Source organism: Humulus lupulus, chromosome 8 (assembly GCF_963169125.1).
Source record: "Humulus lupulus chromosome 8, drHumLupu1.1, whole genome shotgun sequence".
Lineage (NCBI taxonomy): Eukaryota > Viridiplantae > Streptophyta > Magnoliopsida > Rosales > Cannabaceae > Humulus > Humulus lupulus.
The window spans coordinates 86,794,152-86,806,662 of record NC_084800.1 but is presented as its reverse complement, the minus strand read 5'-3'; the positions used below and the strand labels follow the sequence as shown (position 1 = coordinate 86,806,662).

At 37.8% G+C, this 12,511-nt stretch overlaps 1 long non-coding RNA gene across 1 annotated transcript; it reads right to left on the bottom strand.

Moving 5' to 3' along the window:
* Nucleotides 1–10,366: 10,366 nt before the first annotated feature.
* Nucleotides 10,367–12,076, bottom strand: LOC133793936 (uncharacterized). The gene is made up of 4 exons (XR_009875039.1): nt 11,942–12,076; nt 11,785–11,860; nt 11,255–11,316; nt 10,367–10,536 (listed from the first exon to the last, which is right to left on the bottom strand). It is a non-coding gene; the product is annotated as an uncharacterized LOC133793936 (long non-coding RNA).
* Between the last annotated feature and the right edge of the window lie 435 nt (nt 12,077–12,511).

Below are 12,511 nucleotides of genomic sequence, written 5' to 3'. Positions count from 1 at the left end.
GAATACATTTTTTTCTAGGGCTTAGTGCTATGATAGCCTATGATGTTCAGATTACGTCAGGGCATGGGGAAACTACTTTTTCCCAAGAGGTTGAAAAAGCCCTTATGGCTGAGGAGGCCAAGAATAAGATATGGAGATAGAGTGATGCACGTTGTGATGTTCGGAGGGCAGTGCCTCTGTTTGTGGGATTTGTTAGGGTCGGAGGCCCTAGAGACAAGAATAGGAAGACCCCTGGCACCCCTACCACTGTTGGACCTGATAGAAGGGGTCAGGGTGCTCAGGTTGGCCGCCAAGTCGACAATGAGGCTTTGAGTAGTTACCCGGAGTGTGCCAGGTGCAGGAGGTGCCATCTGGGAGAATGTTGAGCGAAGGCATGCTACTTGTGTGGAGTGGTCGAACATCTCAAGAAGACTGCACGAGCTCGAAAAAGGAGGAACCAAAGAAGGCAGACAGCTTGTGTAATGCCCCAAAATCCCTAATGAGGTTTAATGGTCGGATTAGTAGGTCGGGAGGGCCATAATTGATTTATTATGCCATTAACTGATTATGTGCATGTTTATGTGAATTATATTATTATATGATGATAAATTCATGCATGTGGGTCCAATTTTCATTCTAGGGGTATTTTGGTAATTTGGCCCGTTGAGGGCATATTTGTATATTTTCATGCATGTTGGTGATTATTGATGAGGCCACATTATAATGTGGATTTGTTCGAGCTATCCGGAATGAGACGATCTTTGAATACTAGTTAGCGGTTTGGTCATAACGGGGCTAATTTCGGGGCTCGGGGTAATTTGGTGATTAATGCATTACCAGGAATTAAAGGTATTAGCATTTGAGAATATTGGGACAAACGGGAATTTGAGGACGTTAATTATGATTAATGGGATCGGAGGATAAATGACGGTTTTACCCTTGGTATCCTTAAGAGGGAATTAAATGACCTAGGGGTATTTTTGTCTTTTGACCTAAGGTTATATATCAACTAGAAGGCTGCAGAAAAACTGAACCAAAAACAGAGCTCGTTACTTTTTCTTCTCCTGATCATCATTTCTCTTTCTTCTTCCTTTGAATTTTTGAAGTTCCAATTGAGGATTCAAGCTAGGGAATCAAGCCTTGGGAGTCTAGGATTGTGTTCTACCATTGAAGGTTCCATCTTGAGCTTGAGGTAAGATTCTAGCCATGGAAACTCTGGTGTTTACTTGATTTTCATTTGATTTTCAGATGGGATTTTTTATTTGGATAGTGAGAATTCAAGGAAGTTTTTAGCAAGGATTGATTGGGTTTTGATGCCTAGGACTTGTAGAATGGGTATTTGGGTTCATTTGTGAGTTTGATTGAAGTTTGGAGTCAGTTCAGGTGAAATATCTAGTGTTGGTTCTCCTTTCACTGTGTTGATTGATTCTGGTGTTACACATTCTTTTTTATCTAGTAGGGTGATAGACAGATTGTGTAAACCATGTGATTTTTACGTTGTGGGGTTTGGGACCATGCTGCCTACTAAGGAATTGGTAGTTTCTAGGATATGGGTCAGATCGTTACAAGTAGAGATTGATAGTAGGGACTTGTCGGTGGATCTTATAGAGTTGGCTATGGAGGACTTTGATATGATTCTAGGCATGGATTGGTTAGCCAAGTATAGGGCAACCATAGACTGTAAAAGGAGGATGGTGACCTTTGAGTTTGAAGGAGAGGGCCCGTTCTTGTTTGTGGGCACTGTGAACGAGCCTCGCATTCCTATGATCTCGACATTGAAGGCTAGAGACCTATTGCAATAAGGTTGCATAGGATTCCTACTGAGCGTAGTGGATACCACCAGGGATATGCCAGTTGTGCTAGTAGAGACCAGATTGTTCTATGAGTTTTTAGATGTGTTCCCTGAGAACCTATCGGGTTATCGCCGCAACGGGAGATTAAATTTGTCATAGAGTTCGCACCAGGGACAAGTCCAGTATCCAGGGCACCCTACAGAAGGACTCCAACAGAATTGAAGGAATTGAAGGTACAGTTACAAGAGTTACTGGAATCGGGATTCATCAGGCCTAGCTTCTCACCTTGGGTGCACCAGTATTATTTGTGAAGAAGAAGGACGGGTCACTTAGGATGTGCATTGACTACAGGGAGTTGAACAAGCTGACTAGCAAGAACAAGTATCCGCTGCCAAGGATCGATGATTTATTTGACCAACTACAGGGTAGGACAATGTTCTCAAAGATTGATCTTCGATCTGGTTATCACCAATTGAGGATCAAAGATGAGGATATTTTGTAACGCCCTACTTCCTTAGAGCCGTTACCAAGTGTGTTTAAAATCGTTCTTCCAACTCGTTAATCGAGGTTTTAATTCAAAACGTGTAACTAAGCCATAATTAAGAAGAAAACATTAGAGAAAGTAGTTTTTTCATAGCTAATCATGAAAGTTTGCATTTGGGATCCCAAAACATAGTTCAGAAAATATTTACAACACAAAACTGATCAGAGTCGACTAAACGACAAAATCTAAGTTCATTTACAAGAATCTCCCAAAATCCCCTAGCTGTGACAGCCAGGCTGGCCGGACATGTACACGCCGCCTCACGCCAGCTGTGCTCATGGTTGGTTGATCTTCTCTTTACCCTTACCTGCACCACAGAGCATCTGTGAGCCGAAGCCCAGCAAGAAAACCCATAACAGATAACATATGCAATACACAAATCAAACACATATAAACAGGCCACCAATGGCTAAACACATACGGCCTAGCCGTCCCAGGCGTTTACCAAGCCCTGGGTTCGCGGACCACGCCGTAAGGATATCCCAGGTATCCTATTAGGGACTCGCCCTGGCAACCCGCACCCACGTGCTCAACGCCGCTCCCAGCCTCTTGCCGTTCTCGGCCTTGCACTCATCGTGCTTGATGTCGTTTCTGGCCCCACGCCGTTCTCAGTCTACACCGTTCCCGGCTCTTGCCGATCACACATATAATATCAAACATGATATAGCAACAAGCACATAATTCAAGCATAGACAGATAAAGATCCATGCTCTGCAATTCTAACATATAGGGCTCGGCCCTGCATATCATTTCCATTCAACACATTGGGCTCAGCCCTGCACACAAGCTCTATGGAAACAAGGGTTTTCTTACCTGAGTTCCGAGCTTCCTGAGCACCGATGCCCTGAGCACAGTCCGCTAATGTGAGCCTCGCCAAAATCCTAGACACAATGCATTAACAATATCCGACCATCAAATTATAACCCAACAAATAACCTCCAACCATAACCCTAACCTCCGGGACCTTGAATTCTATCAATCCGAATGATAAAATCCATCCCGAGCCTTACCCTTTAAGTTCCTAAGTCAAAAATATCATTAAAATCCTCACTGACACTAAGGGTCGCGGCCCCACCCTCTAGAGCCGCGGCTAGCCTCAAAGCAGAGGCTAGCTCTTCACTGACCCCCACGCGGGCCGCGGCGCGCATGAATTCTCTCAGCCTCCCATGGCTGCGCGCGCACGCGGGCCGCGGCGCACCCCTCCTAGGGCCGTGGCGCTATACAGCGAACCCAGATTTTCACATCAGTTTTCCATCCTTTCTTCAAGCCAATTTCCACCAAAGCCAAGCTAATATTCCTAGCTAATAACACCATCATTCCAGCTTAATTTCAACACCAAAACCCAACAGAAATCTACTTCAAAATATAACTAGAACACCCAAAAACAGCCTAGATTCTACTCACATGCAAAGCTTGAAAAAACAGCTGAAACTTGAACATATCTTCCATGGAAAACTTACGTTTGCTGAGCTTAATTCCTGAGTTGATCCTCAAATTCCCAGACTTCAAGTTCCTAAGGTATCCCAGCTGTAATCCCTTCAATTCCTAGGCAATTTCTTTAAGTTTCCTCTTGAGTTTTGTCTTAGAGAGTGAGAAAGAGATAAGCTCAAGCTAACTTCAGTCCAAAGAGAAGTATGGGTCGGTTTCACAAGTTTCTAAACAATTCCTTTCCTTTATTTGTTTTATATAACTTAAGTCTAAAGGTTACCTCAAGGCTTGGGGTGTCAAAACGTCCCCGAGGGCAAAAATGGTAAATTCCCCAAATATTCCCACCTAGGCATTCTATCCTCAAATATATCTCCAAATATTTATTTCTATGTCTTGATAATCCCATAACTCAACTAATACCCGAATTACCCCTCGACTCGCCCCGAGTCCGAATCTCAACCCCGTTGTGACTCTCTGGCTAACTGCTCCCCAAGATTATCTCGGATCGTGCTGTACAGACATATCACACATATACAACATATATTTCATTTATCACATTTATGCCCCTAATATCCAGACGGGGCCCACATGCACATTTAACTCATTTAAACATGCATCATAATCATATATACACATAAATTCACATATAAGCATATTAAACCACTTATTGCCCTCCAGGCACACTAATCAAGGCCCTAAGCCTGATTAGCAAATTCGGGTCGTTACATATTTCGAAGACAACTTTTTGCACGAGGTATGGGCATTATGAGTTTTTAGTCATGTCATTTGGATTGACTAATTCCCCAGCAAATTTTATGGATCTAATGAACAGAGTGTTCAAGGACTACCTAGACAGATTTGTGATAATCCTTATTAACGACATCCTAGTTTACTCTAAGTCAGAGGCAGAGCACGAGCAACATCTCTAGTTGGTATTACAGAGGTTGAGGGAGCACAGATTGTATGCCAAGTTCAAGAAGTGCAAGTTCTGGTTACCTCAGGTGGCATTCCTCGGTCACATTGTCAATAAAGATTGAATTAAGGTGGATCCAATCAAGATTGAGGCAGTCAGGGATTAGCCAAGGCCAAAGAGTGCTCCAAAGATTAGAATTTTCCTTGAATTGGCAGGATATTACCGGTGTTTTGTAGAAGGGTTATCAAGGATTGCTACACCCCTGATAGAGTTGACACGCAAGAATATGAAGTTTGTATGGTCAGACAGATGTGAGAGCAGCTTCCAGGAGTTGAAGCAACGATTGATTACTGCTCTAATGTTGAGTCTCCCATCAGATCAAGAGAAATTTGTGGTATATTGTGATGCGTTGAGACAAGGGTTAGGTTGTGTCCTTATGCAGGATGTACATTTGATTGCTTATGCATCACGACAGTTAAAGGAATATGAATAGCGAAACCCTACACATGATCTGGAATTAGCAGGGGTGGTATTTTCATTGAAGGTGTGGCAACATTACCTATATGGAGAGAAGTGTGAGATCTACATTAACCACAAGAGTTTGAAGTACTTCTTTACTCAGAAGGATCTTAATATGAGACAGAGACATTTGCTAGAGTTTGTAAAGGATTATGACTGTGAAATCCTCTTTAATCCAGGGAAAGCCAATGTGGTGGCATATGCCTTGAGTTGGAGAGGTCCGCGATAGTAATTTAGTTTGAGGTAAATATCAAAGGAGTTGACAGAGGATATGACTAGAGCAAGGATAGAGTTGGTGGTGGGCCAGTTAGCCAACTTCACCTTACAATCTACTCTTTTGGAGAGAATTAGGGAAGGTCCGTTGAATGATCCTCAGTTTATGAGGCACAGAGGGGACATCCTAGCTAGATTGGCTAAGGGCTATACTATTTTAGGGAGGGGTTTGCTGAGGTATAAATAGAGGATTTGTGTTTCGATGGACTCTACTATCAGACAGGAGATTCTGAATATATCTCATACTACACCTTATTTGTTGCATCCAGGCACCACGACAATGTATCTGGATTTGAAATCTTTATATTGGTGGCCTGGGATGAAGAAAGATGTGATTGAATATGTGGTTAAGTGCCTAACCTGTCAACAGGTGAAGGTTGAACACCAAAGGCTAGTTGGGTTGTTACAGCCTTTAGGTATTCCTGAGTGGAAGTGGGAAGACATCACTATGGGTTTTGTGGTGGGCTTGCCTAGAACGGTGGGGCAGCATGACTCGGTATGGGTGATTGTAGACAGATATACCAAGTAGGCCCATTTTTTTCCTATGAGGACAAATTTTACTGTAGATCAATATGCTGAGTTGTATGTCAGAGAGTTTGTATGTCTCCATGGGGATCCGAAGTCTATTTTGTCAGATCATGACCCCACATTTACTTCCATGTTTTAGGGAAGTCTACAGAAGGCTATGGGTACACAATTGAAGTTTACTACTGCTTATTATCCTCAGACAGATGGGTAATATGAGAGGACGATTCAGATATTGGAAGACATGCTTCGGGCATGTGTACTAGACTTTGAAGTGTCCTGGAGTAAGTATTTTCCTTTGATTGAGTTTTCCTACAACAACAACTACCAGTCGACCATTGGGGTGGCTCCATATGAGATGTTGTATGGTAGAAAATGTAGATCAACCATCCATTGGGATGAAATGGGTGAGAGGAAATATCTAGGTCCTGAAGCAGTTCAGATGACCAATGAGGCTATTGAGAAGATTAAAACTCAGATGCTCACTTCCAAGAGTAGACAAAAGAGCTACGCTGATCCCAAGCATAGAGACATGTAGTAGCTTGTAGTATTTTAGTAGACTTTAGTTATGGTTTTTCTTTTTTCCTCTGAAAACTCAAGGCGAGAAAGTGAAATGAGGAAGACGATGGGGGTATATTTGTTGGAAATGTGCCCTGAAAGCATATGTAGTAGACATTGTTTTATGAAATAAATAGATAAATTGAATTTGTTATGCATATATTTTATGGACTATATTCTGTGATAATATTATGTAAATATCAGGAAAATTCCTAAGTTCATATATGTGATCTCAAACACGTATTGGTACGAGAGGATTGTGTTTGAGATAAATGAACTTGAATAGTTCGTAGTAAAATAAAGTTATGGAATCTTTAGATTGATTACTGCAAGTACGGCCACTAGTATTATGAATACATGTGATCTAGATCCGGATCACTAGTGTGGTTAGACACTTTAATGGAGGTGCTTTATATATTAGAGAATATATAGAACTGGACCAGATATGTTTATTAATACTTAGTTAAATACCGTTTCGAAGTATTAATTAAATATATCAACTGATGATCATATACAAATAGATCTTAATCCTGAAGTTGAACTCCTGTTTATGTTATATGAGTTCTTTGATTCACTTGTTAGGGTTTGTTAGAATGATGAGGCTAGAAACTTTTGTTTTGGGAACTCATTAATATAGACGGCTGGGGACATAGTATACAGATATGGAATCTATGCCTTCTCGCAAGAGATTGAATGATGGTTCTCTTAAGGGTTGACTTTTGGGACTAAAAGGTTATTGAGCTCAAATTCATAATTTAGTTATGAATTAACTTTCACTAGTAGAGTCAATGGCACTTAAGGAAACAAGAGATAATTAAAAGGGTAAAACGGTAATTTTATTCCCGATTAATTATGAACCATTATTAGAGGGTCAAGTTGTATGCAATGATTATATCAATGGACGCTTTATGATTATAAAGTACTCAGTAAATGAAATGTCTATAATTACAAGAGTGCAGTCTCATATTTATAGTGGAATAATCATGAGATTAATAAATTAAGATTATTTAATTAAAGAGTTTAATTAATAATCTCAAATTTATTGGAGCTTGGAATTATAGGTCCATAGGTCCCCATAGCGGCTCTATCAACACTGTTCAAGGTAAGAGTTGATATGAAGGAAAAATAGTTTAAAGACATTTAAGAAGAAATTTGTTCTTCAGGCCAAATATGCAATTATATGATAATAGTGATTAATTAATTAATTACAAATTAGTTGTAGTTAACAAAATTAATTAATATTTAATTATTGTATAATTTTTGAAATTATATTAAATAATTATAGTAATTTTGAAATTTAATTAAATAATTAATTATAATTTTCAAAATTATAATAAATTAAATATTTATTTTTCAAAAATTTTGGATTTAATTAATTGGTAGAATTAATTAAATATCTTTATTTGAGTGGGAGATAATAATCTGATAAGTTCAAATTGGATTTGAATTTAAAAGATTAATATTTATTCAAATAATTAATTATATTTGATAATTAATTAAAAAGATAATTAATTCAAATTTGAATTAATTAAAAAAATATTTGGATTAATTAATTTGAATTATATTTGGATTTGATAATTAATTATTAGTTATCAGGTTGTTAGATCTTATCTGACAAAGTAGTTTGAATAAATAATTAAATAAAAATTAAAAAAACCAACATTCCTAAAATTAGGGAAGCTAAAATCTCATCCCTGAAAATTTCCCTACACATGCACACACAGTGCGTGTAGGGAAATTTTCAGGGATGAGATTTTCATTTTTATTTATTTAATCAATTAATTAATGGATAATTCAAAAATTGGTTTTTGGATTTTTTCATTAATAGAATAATTAATTAATTAAAAAGTAAATTGTAAAATGGTTACAGATTTATTTTTTAAAATTTGAATATTTTCTTTTAAGTATGACTAATCAGAAAAATATTCAGAGATGGAGATGTGAGACAACTCTGAACATTCGCTCTGTGAAAAATAGAATGATAGTTTTCTCTCCCTGAAAATAAAGAACCAATTTTTAGGCTTATTCTCTTGATCTCATGTGTTGAGTACATCAAGTAGAATCACAAATAAGCTATCCTTCATTCTCTAAGTGCCCACACATTTCTTGAGGTGTAGAGAACGCTTTGGAAGATCTTGGTGTGAGTATGTGGGAGCAGCTTGGATAGGAAGATCGTTCTAAATACGAAAAGATAGCAAGGACACTTGATAGGCTTCAAGAGGCATGATTTCTATTATTATCTTGCTTATGATTAATGTATGTATATTAATGGATTCACATATTTAAAGATAGTTTAAATATGTTACAAAAATTTTGTTGTATACTGGGCCACCCATAACTCCATTCCGCTGCGTATTAGGAAACTCGTTCTAACAATATTTATAGGCCCCAGGGAATGTCAAAGGTCGGGCTAATCTGAGCCATTAGCCATATTTCATATCTGATCCGACGGTCAGGTACAATTGAAATGACGGCGGCATAAAGTTGGCAGGCGAATGGACGTGGGCATGATATAAAGGCACTCAAGTACTCTAATTAATCAACCCCTAGCTGACGCGTGTCCACACTCGAGTAAAATTGATGGTACAGTTTCCAAGAAAGGCAGTTCAAAAGTTTCCTTCTCATAGGATTCAAACTAATACTTTTGAGGGGGCAAAATGTTACACCCAGATTTCAAGCATGAGATTGTGATCTCGAAATCTCGGCTCGTTATGTGTAAGCTTGAAATACACACGTTCATCGTATGTCCATTCAGTTAAACCGTTTCTGTAAAACAGCGACCTCGAAGATGCAAAGGGGTATGTAGCCTCGAAATGCTCCGAGCTCGCAAAACAGCATGGTGCGACACTTGGATATATCCCTGAACCATATCTTGCCTTCCAGACTAGTTCGAGCTCAGAACGGGTGAGTTCGAATGTTGCGACATCGTCAATGTCTATTTTTTCCGAGCATAGGCAAAGTTAGGCGACGAGCTCGTGATCGACTGATAGTCTCAGAGATTTGATGAATCTAGTATCTGAGTTAATCAATTATATGTGAACATATTTATTGTTGAACAATCTCAATGTTTAAGGGATATTAGTTAATCTATTATCCGATCCCACATTTTATGGGACATTTCTGTGTACGTATGGAATAATGTATTAAATAGCATTATGTTAACTGATTCCCATAATATCTTCCCGAAATATGTGGGAATGAATTTTGTAACTTCCTCTATAAATAGAGAAGAAGACTCCATTTGTTAGGGACCGATTTTTTATTACTTGAGAGAAAACTCTGGGCAACTATTCTCTTAAAAGTTTCCAGAAAACTCCCAAGTTCTAATAACATAGACTCATAGACTAGGCAGATTTAACTGCTGAACCACGTAAAAATCTCTTATGTTCGTCTTCTTTCATTTCCTCTAATATTTTTCTTGTTTAATTGCTCTCCTATTTAAGTTGACAAAAAACGACATCAACAATTATGAAGAAACTTTTTCACCTGTGGCCATGCTCAAATCTATCTGCATACTCTTATCCATAGTTGCTTGCAGAATGTCCCAGAGCCTAATCGCGCGAATTCAGGGCCTTCTAGGCCCTGTAATGAACGACAGCCACCTTCTCCAATAAGGCATCCACCATCGACAATAATGCATCCCTCGCCAATTCAGAGAGATGCGCTGTAACACCCTCACTTATTTTAGTTAAAACCATATTTGAGGTGTTACGTTTTAAAACTATATCATAATTTATTACTGCGGAAGTCTGGACATTTTTTTTTTTTTAAACTTGAAAACTTATTTCACATTATTTACATTAAACATAAAGTGTGTCTCAAACATATTATACATAAGTATTAAATAACCCAATTTATTTTCAAAACATAACTTCACACTTTATTACAAACATCTCACTGATAACTGAAATAACCCACAAAAGGTCGATATGTTCATATGTACAAATCAGGGTCAGGACCATGCTTCAGTTCTCCTCATGTCATTCACACATTTTTTTCTCTACCTGCAACACAAGACAACTGTGAGCCTAAAGCTCAGTAAGCAAAGTAATGCATGCAATGCTAATGATTATCCAATATCAATGGACATACACAACTTCTTTTTAAATTTTGGGCCCCTTAATATTGTGCACACTGTTTGAATTAGTCAATGCCTGCAGGGCTTGTTACACATACAATATAAAATCCCATGGGTTCCCCTCCGGCTAGCCATCACCACAGTAGGGCACATTAAAAACCTTATTCCATCGTTGCCCCGTCGGGCTCAAGAGTTAAGGCGGCCACACACTGTGGTGTCAATACATATAACAATAACTCATATGGAGGAGAAATAAAAACAGAAACATGGCAAACAATATAATTGGTTCACTAAAACCTAGCCCAAATTATTGGGCAGCCACTATAAGCCTACTATAGGCCTCCGTTCACACTTATTAACACTTTCATTTGCTTTTTCAAAACAGTGGCACTGAACTTAAACTTCTTATTACAACTTTCTTTTATGTTGCACAAAACTTGCAAAGGCATCATATAATTAATCATCATAATATCATGCATGGTCTTATATCATATAATAATTTTCCATATCACTATTATGCCATGCATACAATTTTATGATGGAGTGTCAATGTATGTTAATACCACTTACTCACAAAATATTCATATAATGCATACTTTCACATAACATGTAATTCTTGTGTTGCAGTTGAGTACTTTACTTACCTTTTGTCCCAAATATATTTCACCGTGTAACAAGTGATGTCTTAGGTGTTGATATGCTTATCCTGACAATGGCATGGATTTCTCATCACAATGAAGGCAGTAAGACATTGAACTATCATTTAAAAATACCCATAAAACATCATATCAACTTTCATATCCAATTCATGCCTAAAATGCCTTAAACCACCTAGATCGAGCATTAGATTTATCTTAGACATTTGGAGAAATTTTGACAGAGTTTCCCCTTAATTTTAGCTATCCTCAAATATCAAAATCAACCAATAATCCACATCAAATAACCTGCCATAACCATATATCCCAAATACCAACATGATTCATCATAAAGTTATCATATACCGATTTTGATAAAATTCTTATCTCCTAGATCATCACCCAAATTAAATGAGTCTCCACATCTATTCAAACATTTATAAACATATATACTCCCTTATAAACTCAATCAAATAACCAAAAATCAGTTTGTACTCCAAGAACCCCAAAAACCTCATAAAACACAAAATTTCACTTACCGAGCAACTTTTCGGCGAAAACAATCTCTTCAAGCTTTTCTAAACCTCAAACCACTTGGAAACCACCAATAAATATCTTAAAAAGGATAAAACACCATATATAAGCTCTCAGCAAAATTCAAAAAACATGGTTTAACTTCCAAGTACAAGAACTTACCATAAAAAGGCTAGAACTAAGCTTAATCCACTTCTTTGGCTTTGATTTCACTTGGATCTCCTTAGAATTTCTTCAAACCAGCCAAGAAATGGTTTTTGGTTTTCTTTTCTCTCTGTTTTTTAGAATAATGGTCGTGCAAAGTGATAAGGTTGATGGAAGTTCTTTATTTTCAATGATTTAGCCTTATTGTATCAAAATTTGACACCTTTCATCTCATCATTTCACCTTTTGACTTATGAAAACCTTATCACTTCAATAATTTCGACTTAATCATCTGCTAGGCCTATTATACTTATGTGTAAAACACTCACACCAAACCTTAGGTCCATATGACTTCATACCCAATAGTTATGCTTACCCAATCGAGCGTAGCGCACTTATGCTAAGCTCGTTTTGACTTTGCATCAATACCACTGATTATGTATACCTCCCATCAAGAATTGATCTAATGGTTCTAAAACCATTTTTACATCATCAATGAGACCTTAATCATACCTCGATTACATTTGGTAAATCCATAAATACTCAATTTTACACCGAAATACTAGTAATCGACATTGTACTATTTTT